This window comes from Homarus americanus, unplaced genomic scaffold, assembly GCF_018991925.1.
Source record: "Homarus americanus isolate GMGI-L3 unplaced genomic scaffold, GMGI_Hamer_2.0 scaffold43895, whole genome shotgun sequence".
NCBI classification, from domain to species: domain Eukaryota; kingdom Metazoa; phylum Arthropoda; class Malacostraca; order Decapoda; family Nephropidae; genus Homarus; species Homarus americanus.
This window is the reverse complement of record NW_024738072.1, coordinates 1,471,127-1,485,378: the sequence shown is the minus strand read 5'-3', so window position 1 is coordinate 1,485,378 and position 14,252 is coordinate 1,471,127.

Genomic DNA, 14,252 nt, shown 5'->3' with positions numbered 1-14,252 from the left:
ATTTATTATGGGTTGCTATCATTACCTTTAGTTTATATAGCCTTTATAAATTTATACCAACGACCACTGTCCAAGTATAGGCAGGGCGGAGTGTGTTTTGAGGAGCAAATGGCAAAACTTAAGCTATGTCGCGATCTATAGTTTTCAGTAAAATAGTTATACAATTTTACACTGATTAAGCAAGTGTAAACACGCTGCAGGCATACAATTCATGTATATGAACAATGCAGGTATACAGTGCATTATGTATGTAGACAATGCAAGTATAGTGTAGTATGTATATAGATAATATAGGCAAACAATATACATACACAGTGCAATTACACAAAATGTATCTAGACTGTGTGGACAAATGCTAGCCAACAAAGCTGTCAAATGCTTATTTCCAGTAATGTCTCGATGAGCTGGCGAGAATCACTGACTTACACAATAATGGATTGACCAACATGTTTCAAAACAACAAAACTATGCTTGGAATAAACATGGTCATGAAGCCACACTATCCATTTCTGAGCAACTCAATAACTACTAAGAAAGATTCACAACCATGTTAGGTAAGCTAGACGCAGTAAGGCCGACAGCAAAGATATATTGAATGTCACGCGTGAAGAAGAATTACATTAAATAATTGAAGTAACAGTAGGTATAGTTGAAGAGCTGACAGGTGGAGCCAAGGAGTGTAGGGACACTTTTTGATGCTATTCAAACACACCTCACACACACATACTAGAAGAATGTTATTTTCTTACGTTGCAACGCCCATAAACCTTCTTCTTGGTCTTATAGCACCTAGCAAGTGAGGATGGACCTTGTCAGCTGTACGAGATTAAAAAATCCCCGCCACACATCATCCCTACTTGAAGAAAGGTTCAGCGAGCCTGAAATTATCACGGACTGATCAGGGTTTCCTGCTATGAGGTTACCAAGAGTCAGTTCTGAGATTCACGTAAATTCGATGACAAAAATAAAGTTATCAATCGGATACTGAGATAACAGCAGTTGTTGACGGAAAGAGAACCGAACGCCGTCTAGCTAATGCTTTCATTTAACAGTCTGGGTAGTGCTTCAGTCAGTCATTTGGCTCAAAATAGTCAAATGTGATAACAAAATCTGTAATACATTTTGGCCTCAAATGTTCTAGGATCGTCAGCAGCACCACCCAGCCCATTCAGTGTTCACGACAAGTAATATCCGTAAAATATAGTCATCATCACGTTTATCCTCTTAAGTCCTTTTGTAGTTCACAGACCATGATGGTTCATAACACAGTGAGTGTGCGACCTTCAGTGCACCGGTCAACGCACTGTCACGAGGCCTCGAGGTGCCTGACCCACACATTACCTCCTCCCTCACTACATAACTTGGACCAGTTTTCCGGAAAAAAAAATGGTAATCTTGTTCTGTGTTTGTTTTCTGGACAAACTTACATCACCGGCCACATGACATCCGGGAACAAGTGTAGTTACCCTGTCTGATCCTGGTTGTGTTAAGGACATCTAGTTTTGATATTTAGGAAAGTTTGGGAAATGCCACAGCAAGTTGAGGTGAGCTGTGGGCGAAGGTGAATATAATTTGTTGACCAAGAAAAGCGCCGACTGTTATGTTGTTGTGATGGAGGTGCTAATGTAAGGGGTTTTAGCTGCAGCAAAGTGCAGCGTACAGATTTCCATCATTGGCACTGATTAGTCCAGTCCTTGTTGCTAAGTCAGGTCAGGTGGCCCAGGGCCTGGCCAGCTGTTGGCCAGGCGAGATGGCCAGCAGAACCTAAAGATTAACCACCCTAACGCTAATCTAAGCTACCTAACAATAACCTACCCTAAACCTAACCTGACTTAACCTAACGCTCATCTAACCAAACCTAACGCTAATCTTACCCAACATAACGCTGACTTAACACTAGGGAACGTTAGGGTGGTTAATCTTCAGTTGAAATAAGCTGTGCGACAAATCTCTATGTGATTCCATCTTTCTTTTTAATCATTGTCGGGTGGCAGGTAGCGAAGGCATCACAAGCAGTAAAAGCGCCGCGATAAACATGATTGTGATCACTATTGCGATTGAATGTTATTTATTGACATATTTTTCTTTCTCTGTTGTTTCAGATATGACTAGATGTTTTGTGTTGAATTATGCCAAAAGGAAGGCTAGCTCGTTTGTTTTCATTCTACATCAATCTCCATAAATTCATAATTAGTCAGTAACGAGTCAGCACTACAAGAGGCTGAAACGCAGTTCTAAAGGTTCTGTCGGCTAGGCTACATGATCACTGTCTCGTCTGAGTACACTGATGGTTGCAATATTAGCAAATAGCCGTGACATTAGTAGTACATTACAGTATAACTTTTGCAACACTGTAGTGAGGTGTTATAAGAGCCAGGCCATCACCAAGAACACAAGAATGTGGTTCACCTCGCCGCCGGGGCAGCAGTCAACACTTCAGGGTGATCGGCGCCACCCTGTTTTTTTTTTCTGCAGGAACCTTGAACCTTCATCTGTGTGTGACCATGAACAAGGTCTCCTCAACGTATACCTGTACTGTCGATATTATTTGTGTGAAGCAGGGAATTCCTCTAAAAGTTCCAACACAGTGGACACCAAGCGATAAAACAAAAATACAACCACGATGCTACACATCGAGCCCGTAAAATAATATTGCTGTATTGTGAAGAAATATTGGGCATGTTGTACTGTACATCAAAACATCAACGTCTGAAGAAAGATTAAAAGACGCTTCATAGTTATTGAGATTTAATGGTAATGTAGAGGATGTAGAAACAAATGTGTGTTATGATGTTATCGTTCCGTCCTGCACGCTAACATGAATAAATAATGTGTGGTGACAGGCTGGGCCACAATTTGTCTTGACAGTGTAGGCAGGGAAAAACACCATGCTCTTAAAACTAGGTTACCCCCCACACACTATTTTCCGCATCAGGTACGGACAGTTGTTTTAGGTTTGTGTGTTGTCTAAACAATATTAATATTTACGTTGTGATTATTGGCTTAATATTATTCATTAACGACCAATATCACCTGTTAAAGAAATGGTTTGCATAACTTTATATACATCTTACAGCCTTATACTATACAGTATATTTGTATATATTATTGTAATGTTGTTTTTCATTGAGGGGGTCGGGAGGCAGTGAACCCAGTGACTGCCTTCCTTATAATAGGAGGGAGAAATATTTAGGCTGACGGCCCAGGGTGCCAACACCACTGGTGCCGGACAACTCTCACTTCACTTCGTCATACCCTGTATACTGTTTAAACGTTATGGGGATTATCTTATAAAGGCGTCATTGAACAGATACCGTAAGTTCATTGATTGAAACTATTAACTTAAGGATTCATCAATATAAAAGTGAGTGATAAAACTAGATCGAGTTTCTGAAAAAACAAATATTCTCAGCTTTATTTATATGATGTAAATATCTGAATATTTACCAAAATATACTCAACAGGTTTTTAGTTGTGTGGCTTCGTGGCTCCCAACTTTGGCACTTGACATTAAAAGTGACCTACCAACGTTAGGCCATAAACAGATGAACCCTTGAACTTCTGCACATGAAGAGTATGGTTCACTCTGTGTGTGTGTGTATGTGGTGGGCTGAGGAGTCTTTCCTATGCCGTGGCTCATCTGCCTCCCCTGTATATACTGTAGTTTCAGCTCCCTACACTTGAAGACTCGGGTGAGAAGTCTGCCAGGGAAATAACTAACACTGGAGAAGGCATGGTGCCGTCAACCTGGTGGAGGTGTTACTGGCGGGCTGGAACAGAACCTGCGTCTTGCAAATGGCTCATCTCGAGGCTCAAATGTTTGGGAAGCGCTGTAGTGTAGGTTCACGTGTTTAAGAGACGAGGGTGAGATCGTCTGCATAGTGGTCCACAGTGTTGGAAACGGCCGCCACCCCTATCTTCGCCTGGTGGTCGTCCTAGGTTAAAATATCCCTTCCTCAGGTATTGGATGACCTCCCCGCCGGCTAGATTAGCACTAAAGCGAGAAATGAAGGCAGCAAAGAAAGTGGAAAAGACGGTTGGCGCCAGTACACGTTCCTTGTTTTTACTCTCGCTTATGGGAAAGAACTCCTGGGTGACATTATATATGGATTAGGTTAGGTTAGCAATTGAAAGTTCACCAAAGACCTTAGTAATATTGACAAGGCCTATGTACAAGTCACGACCTATCCACACACACACACACAGTCTCTGAAATTTTAGCACGAGTTACCCCCCATGTTAAATCGTGTGTAGGGAGGATGGAGGCGTAATGAGGCAGATCTGCGACTGCTTGAGAGCTTCATGGTGGGAGAACATCAAAGGTAATCAGGGGTGGGGAACTGGTCCACTGAGAGAGAAAGAGAGAGATAAGAGATAAAAGACCGAAGATAGAGACGGAGAGAATATTCAAAGAGAAAGGAGAAAGAGAAGAAATGAAAGAAAGAAAAAGAAAGAAAGGAGAAAGATTAGAGAAACTGGAATAAGAGGATGAGAAAAACGAAAGACAAAAAAACAAAAGGATGAAAACTAAGAGGACTAGGGAAGGAGAGATGAAGAAGTGAGAGGAGGCAGAGAGAAGGAAAGGAGGAGACAGGAAGAGGAGGAGGAGGAGGAGGAGACACTTACCCCTCTTAAGAACATTAGTGGAAATAATAAACCAAGCAGATTCCTCGGACTGTCCCTAGTTAAATCGACGCAGTTTGTCATGGGTCTATATTGTTTGTATACCTGCAGTTTATGTATATTGTTTGTATACCTGCAGTCTGCGTATATTGTTTGTATACCTGCATTGTTTATGTATTTGCTGAACTAGTATGAACTTGTGAGGTGATATGACTCGAGGCTGACAGCGGGGCAGACCCCACATGTCACTTCCAGTACCAGGTATTGTGGATCGTCGACTTACTTCTGCAGTATTTCCTCGGGCTCGCGATTATTATCAGGTTGTCAGAAATTAATTCAGACATAACAGCACGGGTCTAGATACAAAGCTTTGGGTAATAATAATACACAAACACAGGATGTGAGGATGAATCTTGTCCCCTCCCCCCAGCGCGAAACTGAGGCGTGATCGACCACTGCTGAGCTGACAAATGACAAATAAAATTAATTATCAAAACTTGGGGACACGCTTTGATGTCTGTAAATATATGTGTGATGTTTTACGCATAAGCAACCCGCAGAGCAGACATTTATATTTAGGAGAGGAACAAAAATGGATTTTAACAGTTGGAAAATACTGTAATAGGAACTGGGTCATGGTTAGCAGAACAACATGGTTAAGGTAATAGTTAAAGCTTACGTATACACGACAGGAATGGAGACGTTTATTTAGGGGTCGGTTAGTAGGACAATCCCAAACAGTAGTGGCATAATGACTCACTGACTCACATATTTTAAGAATTTGATTATTTTTAAAAGAGACTGACTAACGACTACAGTATAGATAATAATAGAGCTTCCCGGGCAGTGTCCCAGGTGTGGGGGAGACAGTATAGGCGGTAAGTGTGGGGACTCGGGAGGTTATTTTGGGTGTGGTGGCCGCCTCTTCTCACTCACTCACCCACCCAGCCAGCCAGCCAGCCACCCCTCAACTCAAACGATTTTTTTCCCCTTGAATTTTTATCACATCTCAGTAGATTCAATTCCACTCACGATATGACATAAATAAACAATATGAGATGCTTTCTTTAGTGAGATAATAAGAGAGAATATATTAACTAAATTGTGAAATATTTTTGGTATGTATGTCAACGGTTCTATACCTCGCTACGGAAACATTCAATAGTATGTTACCACACTCATGAAGGATTGGTGCAAATAATTTTTATACGATATGGTAAGGTTATTAAAAGGGTTAAGTTAGTGAGGGTATTATTAATTTGTCCACCCATAGACCCGCCGCCCACCTACATACAGCCACCCACATCACAGTACGCGTGACCCACCCATATCCGCTCACCACCACCACCCACCCTAACCGTCTCCACAACATAATACCAACACCGTGAATCAGAGACATTTCTATGTAATAAAGCGCACCACCAACACGACAGGACATAACTACAAGCTCGCCAAGTTATCATGCAGAACGAGCATAGGAAATACCCTCTACTTCCCCCTGTGCTTTCTTTCTCCCCCCCCCCTCCTCTCTCCTTGTACCCTCACCTATTGTTCCCTCACCTAAGGTCAAACACAGTCACACAGTCGCCATTTATTTCTAGTCACCGTGAGCTTCGAGGAGACACACACACACACACACACACACACACACACAGCTGTACCTTTAAACACCTGTCATTTAGCGAGACACGTAAAGTTATGACGTGGTGGGGGAGTGTAGGTATCTAGGAGAGAGAGAGAGAGAGAGAGAGGAGATATAGGTGAGAGAGAGAGAGTGAAGGTGTCAGTGACCGGAGGGGGAGAGAGAGATAGAGAGAGAGAGGTCCACCACTTGGCACCACAGTACACGACCCTGAGGTCTTTCACAGACACACATAGTTCTTACAACATCGTAGACTCACACAACCTGCCGCCGGGCACATCGTCTCACAGATACTTGACGAGGCAGCCAGAAGACCTTGACGGAGCTGTGAGGAAGAGGAAGAGGGGGGAGAGAGGAGGTAGGACAGAGGGGGTGGAAAGGTGGAGACAAGAGAAGGATGAAAATGTAGAGGAGGAAGGAAAGAAGGGGAGGAGGAAGGAGAGAAGAAGGAAGAAAGGGAAAGAATTAGAGATAACGGAACGGATAACTTCATTAAAGCCAAGTATATACGTGTGTGTGTGTGTGTGTGTGTGTGTGTGTGTGTGTGTGTGTGTGTGTGTGTGTGTGTGTGTGTGTGTGTGTGTGTGTGTGTGTGTGTGTGTGTGTGTGTGTGTGTGTGTGTGTGTGTGTGTGTGTGTGTGTGTGATAACAGGAGACTTGTCAACTCCACAATGGAACAATAAGTTTACACGACACAAATACTGATGAAATGAAGACCACAGGTATTTACAGGTGACAGGTGTGTGCAGGTGACAGGTGTGTGCAGGTGACAGGTGTGTACAGGTGACAGGTGAGTGCAGGTGACAGGTGTGTACAGGTAACAGGTGTGTACAGGTGACAGGTGAGTGCAGGTGACAGGTGTGTACAGGTAACAGGTGTGTACAGGTGACAGGTGAGTGCAGGTGACAGGTGAGTGCAGGTGACAGGTGTGTATGGCTGACAGGTGTGTATGGCTGACAGGTGTGTATGGCTGACAGGTGTGTATGGGTGACAGGTGACAACACCCTCAACTCTTTTATAGGGTGGAAGCTTTAAAACTATATGACTCACCTGAAGTATAGACACCCCACCTTATTTCACCTGATGATTAACCACCAAAACCAGGGGCGGATCCAGGAATATCAAAAGGGGGGTCCAAGAAGTTGTTGGTAGGGGAACATGGCGAGTCCACCCATGAGCACTTGACATTAGGAGATATTCTGAAGTCAATATTAATTTTACAATACAAAAATACCTGGGTATAATACTGCATTAAAGAAAAAGTATTGAAATTTTCTGGTAAAAAGAGGGGGTCCGCCCTTGAAAATACAAACCTAACCTAACCCCCCCCCCCCAGGTAGCATTAGAGTGCGTAATCATCAGGTGAAATAAGCTAGGAGGGGTTAATATTCAGGTGACCCAAGAGAGGTGAGGAGGGGCAGCAACTCAGTATAAATTTAGACCAATGTGTAAATGTGTAGGTGATGACCACTCAGAGATAGTTTGAGGCCAGTGGGTCGTTGAATGAGGTGTGTGTGTGTGTGTGTGTGTGTGTGTGTGTGTGTGTGTGTGTTAATCCGGAAGTGCGAATCAAAAGAGAAAAATGTGGAATTACCAAAAGTGTTTCAATCTGCAGCCAAATGGGAACTGTGTCTGGTGGGGAATTCTAGTATTTTGTTGTTATTGACCTTCACCACTATACTGTTATTGACCTTCACCACTATACTGTTATTGACCCTCACCTCTATACTGTTATTGACCCTCACCACTATACTGTTATTGACCCTCACCACTATACTGTTATTGACCCTCACCACTATACTGCCCCTTCACCACTATACTGTTCACCACTATACTGTTATTGACCTTCACCACTATACTGTTATTGACCTTCACCACTATACTACCCTTCACCACTATACTGCCCCTTCCACCCTTCACCACTATACTGTTATTGACCTTCACCACTATACTACCCCTTCACCACTATACTGACTATACTGTTCACCACTATACCTTCACCACATATACTGTTATTGACCTTCACCACTATACTGTTATTGACCTTCACCACTATACTGCCCCTTCACCACTATACTGCCTTCACCACTATGCTGTTATTGACCTTCACCACTATACTGTTATTGACCTTTCTACCCTTCACCACTATACTGCCCTTCACCACTATACTGTTGACCTACCCCTTCACCACTATACTGCCCCTTCACCACTATACTGCCCTTCACCACTATACTGCCCTTCACCACTATACTGCCCTTCACCCTACACTGCCCTTCACCTATACTGCCCTTCACCACCACTATACCCACTTCACTACCACTATATGTTGACCTCACCACTATACTACCCCTTCACCACTATACTACCCCTTCACCACTATACTGCCCTCACCACACTGCTTCCTCATATCTTTCCTTTGTAGATAGATACTGAGATGTGGCATGCGATAGAGTGGCATACGATAACCCTGACCGGCATACGATAGCAAAACGAAGGCATGAAGATATATAGACGAGGTTGGGTGAGTCAGGTGGAGAGCTTGGTGAGGGGAGGAGAATGTGTGTGTGTGTGTGTGTGTGTGTGTGTGTGTGTGTGTGTGTGTGTGTGTGTGTGTCCACGTGTCCCCGGAGTGATAGTAGAAAGAGCACATGTTTAGCGTGTGATATGATGGTCCCACGTGTGGTTTCCTCCCCACCTCTCTCTCCCCTTTCTGCCCTCCCTTACCCGTATGCCTCTCCCCTTTACACCCTACCTTCCAATAAATCTCTTCTGCTATCCTTCAGGGACGGCTTTCCTTCCCCCCAACCCTCCCCTCCTCTCCTACTGCTACCTCAGCTTGTGTGATCAACCCAATAACCTCTAACTCATAAACTTGTTCAATTTCTGACCTGTTAACCCTATTTCCTCCTCTAAACTTCCTTCATCCTTTCTTTCCTTTCCTTATATAAAAAAATTACTCCCATTTGCCTATAGTTTAATATATAATAGCAATAGCAGTTGTGTTCTCCGGGCTGGATGTACAAGGAACAACGTAAGGCTCGTCTCTATTTTGTTCCACGATTAATTACTTTGAATCTGTGGCAGAGTGGGTACATCCTCTCGACTTCTATTCCTAAGTGTCACTGGTTCGCGTTCCAGGGGTGGGGGGGGGCACACATCAAAATCACACATAGTCTCTTAAGTTTACAGTTGTGGAAGTGAAGAAGGTCAATTAGTGACTGATAATGGTAACAAATAGTTAATATAAGTCTTTTATGTTCACGTCGCTTTCAACACACTGTCAGGCCCGTGTGACCCACTTTCCCTTATCACCTAAATTTTTTCTATTGATTTAAGATTTTTAACTGATGGACGAGAGGGACCTTTTGCCAGTAAGAGCCGCCAAGGACACTATTAATAATAGCCTGTCTGTATTCACGTCCGTCTGGCCCGACACTGCACCAACCACGGACGAGGATGATGTACTTGTATGGTAAGTTGTTAACATGGGAGGATGGGCGGTAGGGGAGGGTTATAAGTTACTGGTGAATGTGGAGACGCGAGGTGGTGAGAATTGCAACTGACGAAGGCGCTGAAGGTGGAAGATACTTGATGTTGAAGTGAGTATAAATAAAAAAAAAGAGAGAAAAAGAGAACTAGGGGATGGAGGACTGGTGGGGGAGGAGGAAGTGTTGATGGATAAGACTAAACTAACACACAGATACATAAATCAGTGGAAAAGAAAAAGTGACAACACGTACCATTGTCGGTGAGTTACGTCATACATTAAGACGACATTGAAAGTCTCTTAAAATCTGTAAAATAAAATTTATATTATATACATCAGAAATATAGCGTTTTTATAAGAGGTTATATATTAATTATAGTAAAATAAAGGTTGTAGTTACAGAAAGATGATGTATTGTTCTCGCGTAAAAGTAGGCTATAAAGGTTGTGTGTGTGTGTGTGTGTGTGTGTGTGTGTGTGTGTGTGTGTGTGTGTGTGTGTGCGTCCACTGTAGATCGATGGGATAAACTCTATTATCTGGGTTCATTATACTTGTCACTTGAAATAATATATTTTTTAAAGTGTAAGTGTGTCTCTAGGTCATTAAATTAGTCCACTACTAGTCATTAACCTCTCGTGTTGAGGTGTGCGTGTTGGAGGTCACGTATAAGGAACACGAGATCAATTAAAAAAAGGACTCGATTTAACCCCGAGAGAATAATGGTTTAAATAAATGATAAACCTTAAAGATTGATGGTTTAAGCTATATTAAACCCCTCTGAAGACGATGGTTTAAACTATACTCTTTTGGACGAAAATTTAAACCCAAATCATCAGGAAAATAAACCAATAAACCAATTTCTCGAAGGGTTTAAGTCATAATTCTCTCCTAAATGATAAAAAAAACCAGTGAAATCGGGAAGCCATTTATAAGGAACGATACTGCCCGGTTTAACTATTCTTGACAGAGAGAGAGAGAGAGAGAGAGAGAGAGAGCCAACCCGGCAAATCATAGTTAATAGTTTAGCCAGCAGCCAAACTCCACACCCAAAATACACTATGTACTGTGTGTGTGTGTGTGTGTGTGTGTGTGTCTCGGGAGCTGACGACGTGTAGAGAGAGAGAGAGAGAGAGATTTACCCTTACTTATAAAGTCCTGCCCTAGCACAAATAACGTTAGCACCACCACTATTAACAACAGCCACAACCACTATTAACAACAACGACATTGCTCAGTGACGTTATGTTGTAATGGTGGATGTTGAAGCTCTTGGGTTATTATGTTATCTCGTCAAAATTATTATCGTAGAGTTTAACTGAGAAAAAGTTGAGTCGGGTAAATTTGCATCATCTTCTCTCTCTCTCTCTCTCTCTTTGTGAACGCTAAATCTACGTAGAAGCTTGAGTAGGGTAGGCTGGTGGATGAAGCTTGAGTAGGGTAGGCTGGTGGATGAAGCTTGAGTAGGGTAGGATGGTGGATGAAGCTTGAGTAGGGTAGGCTGGTGGATGAAGCTTGAGTAGGGTAGGCTGGTGGATGAAGCTTGAGTAGGGTAGGATGGTGAATGAAGCTTGAGTAGGGTAGGCTGGTGGATGAAGCTTGAGTAGGGTAGGCTGGTGGATGAAGTTTGAGTAGGGTAGGATGGTGGATGTAAGTTTGAGTAGGGTAAGATGGTGGATGTAAGTTTAAGTAGAGTAGGATGGTGGATGAAGTTTGAGTAGGGTAGGATGGTGGATGTAAGTTTAAGTAGAGTAGGATGGTGGATGAAGTTTGAGTAGGGTAGGATGGTGGATGTAAGTTTAAGTAGAGTAGGATGGTGGATGAAGTTTGAGTAGGGTAGGATGGTGGATGAAGTTTGAGTAGGTCAGCTTGGTGGATGAAGCCCCAGAAATGTGGTGGAGGGCCGACCCAAGGTAATGTTAGCTAATGTTACCGAAACACACTCCTTTACCTAGTTGGGTTAGGTTAGGTTATGGGTTACCTTAGGTTAATGTTAAGTTCGGTTAGGTTAGGTTTGGGTCATGATTTCTGAACTTTAATCTAAATGTAAGTATGTACGTATGTATGTATATATGTAGAGACACACACAAGCAAAATATTAGGTATATATTTTCTCTCTCTGTCCTCTCTCTCTCTCTCTCTCTCTCTCTCTTACACACAAAAGGAGAAAACAATATAATTTACTAAGTTGGACAGGAAACGAGAGACAAGCAGTAAGATTTGTTTAGCCTTGTCTATTCTTATCTCTCTCTCCCTCTCTCATTTCCTATCTCCACCTCTTCTTTCTCTCTTTATCTCTTCCTATTGGATATCTCTTCACCTTCTTCGTTTCAGTGTCACATATATACTAAAAACTATAAGACACTAATTATTATCTTTATTTTAATCACCCTATTGTGATCTTGAAATGTAGTTATAATGAATGGTTGTTTGTGTGTTTGAAGAGCCGCTTGTGGTGGTGTTACTGGTGGGCGGCTCACACACACACCCTGAAGCCCTATAATATGCCTCGTCAATAAATTCTGGTGTAGTGTAACAGTATACGTGTTCTGTCATGTTCTCTGAGTCTTAATCTTCCCTGTAGAGTGTTATTGATGTATTGTGTATAATCTTTCCTGTAGTCATTGCTGTAGTGTCTATAATCTTCCCTGTAGAGTGTTATTGATGTACAGTATTGTCTATCTTATTATCGATGTAAAATAAAATAATAACGACATGAAAGGCATTATCCCGATACAGCCTGAGGCATTCATTGATTCTTAAATGATAATTGACGGCGTGTCGTAAGAGATAGATTTTCATTGATAAATTTGGGTTAAGAGTTTCACCATATGATGAAGGCAGTACTTATCAACCCCCAGACCCAGCCTCCCCTGAGTGGCCCCTCCCTCCCCCCATCACCCTGAGTGCCCCCCTAGTCATCGTGAATGCCCCCTAGTCACCCCAAGGTATCCCCGTCCCCCAGGCCACATTAAACTTAAATCAGTTTTCTGATAATTGGCTTTCAACGAGAGATTATTGGATTCCTTGTGATGGAGGAGTGTGGGGCAGGCCGTGAGGGAGGTTGGACGGTGTGTGTGTGGTGTGACGTGCACATGATATCACATTTAGAACATTTCACATCCACACCAACCAGATGTACAGTAATTGCTTATATTTTATTACATCTATTGTTAGTATTGTATATAGTAAACAAGGAATTACTGCTAGTATATTTAACTTATGTCATGTCGTCAGTTGGGGACATATTTCTGTGGACAAATTTTTTTCAATTTGTAATGAAACTTCACAAGTAATTGGATGATGGCTGAGCACAAGTAGATGTCTATACAGCATTGGTTGTTGTATGGTAGCAAAGGGAACCATTAAAGTCATACTACAGTACTACTTTACTACACTACAGTACAGTACTGTTACTAGTAATACTACAGTACAGTACAGCACTAAGTTACTACTAATACTAAAGTACAGTACTATGTTACTACTAATACTAAAGTACAGTACAGTACTACAGTGCTAATACTACTACTGGTAATTATTATACCACAGTAATTAGTTTGTCCTTGCCTGAATGCACGAGACTTTACATATTGCCTTAAATGTACAGTAAATATAGAATTGTACTGAACCCAACATTGGGTGAGTTGGGTGTGTAATGTGACACTAAGAGATAGGAAACCCTTGTATCACTTATGAGGGCAGTTGGGTATTGAGAGCATAGCAGAGCTGGTTCAGCCATGTAGAGAGAATGGTGGAGTTTGGAGGGGAGGAGAGCCAGGTGGTAGACCAAGAATGATAAGGGGAGAGTGTACTGCACACATCATAGTCATTCCTAAGAACCCCCCCTAATTCATATTGCGCTACATAACATTCAAATCCACCGCGCTTGTAGGAGCTCAGAGAACGGGAAACATTGATAAAGGATAACTCACCTACTCAATGTTACTGAATCATTTGTTGAATTGTACCCAGGTATGGTTATATAATATTAATTGTATGTATTCATAGCATTAAGGAGAACTCAAAGTATCTATAAGATGATTGGGAAAGTCCAGTTGATCCGGACTAGTGTACTTTAGGACTAAGTGTAGACCGTGGTTTGAAGGTCATACTATTTGCGTCTGTGAACCTGTAGCGAACATAACTTCCGCAGATATCATATGAAAATACATGAGAACAATGATCTGGAAAAAGGATAAATGTATCAGAACTATGTGAGGTGTTGGAAGTGACCCAGAAACTATACTTGAAAGGAAATATCTTGTATGCATCGGTGTGAACTTAATATACCTCGTCTCCTCGGGTGACGTATACCCACGACATGTACAGTGATCAGAGAATCTTATGTCTGTGTTCAAGTAGTGCAATGTGTGAGAGGAGGATCCCTAATTATGGTTTTAAGTGAAGTGGATATACCCACGCTATGAACATTCGGCTTTTGTTTCAGGGTGGCGTCCCTTGCACCTGGACTCCAGGTGTGGGTTGACGATATAGCCCAATTAA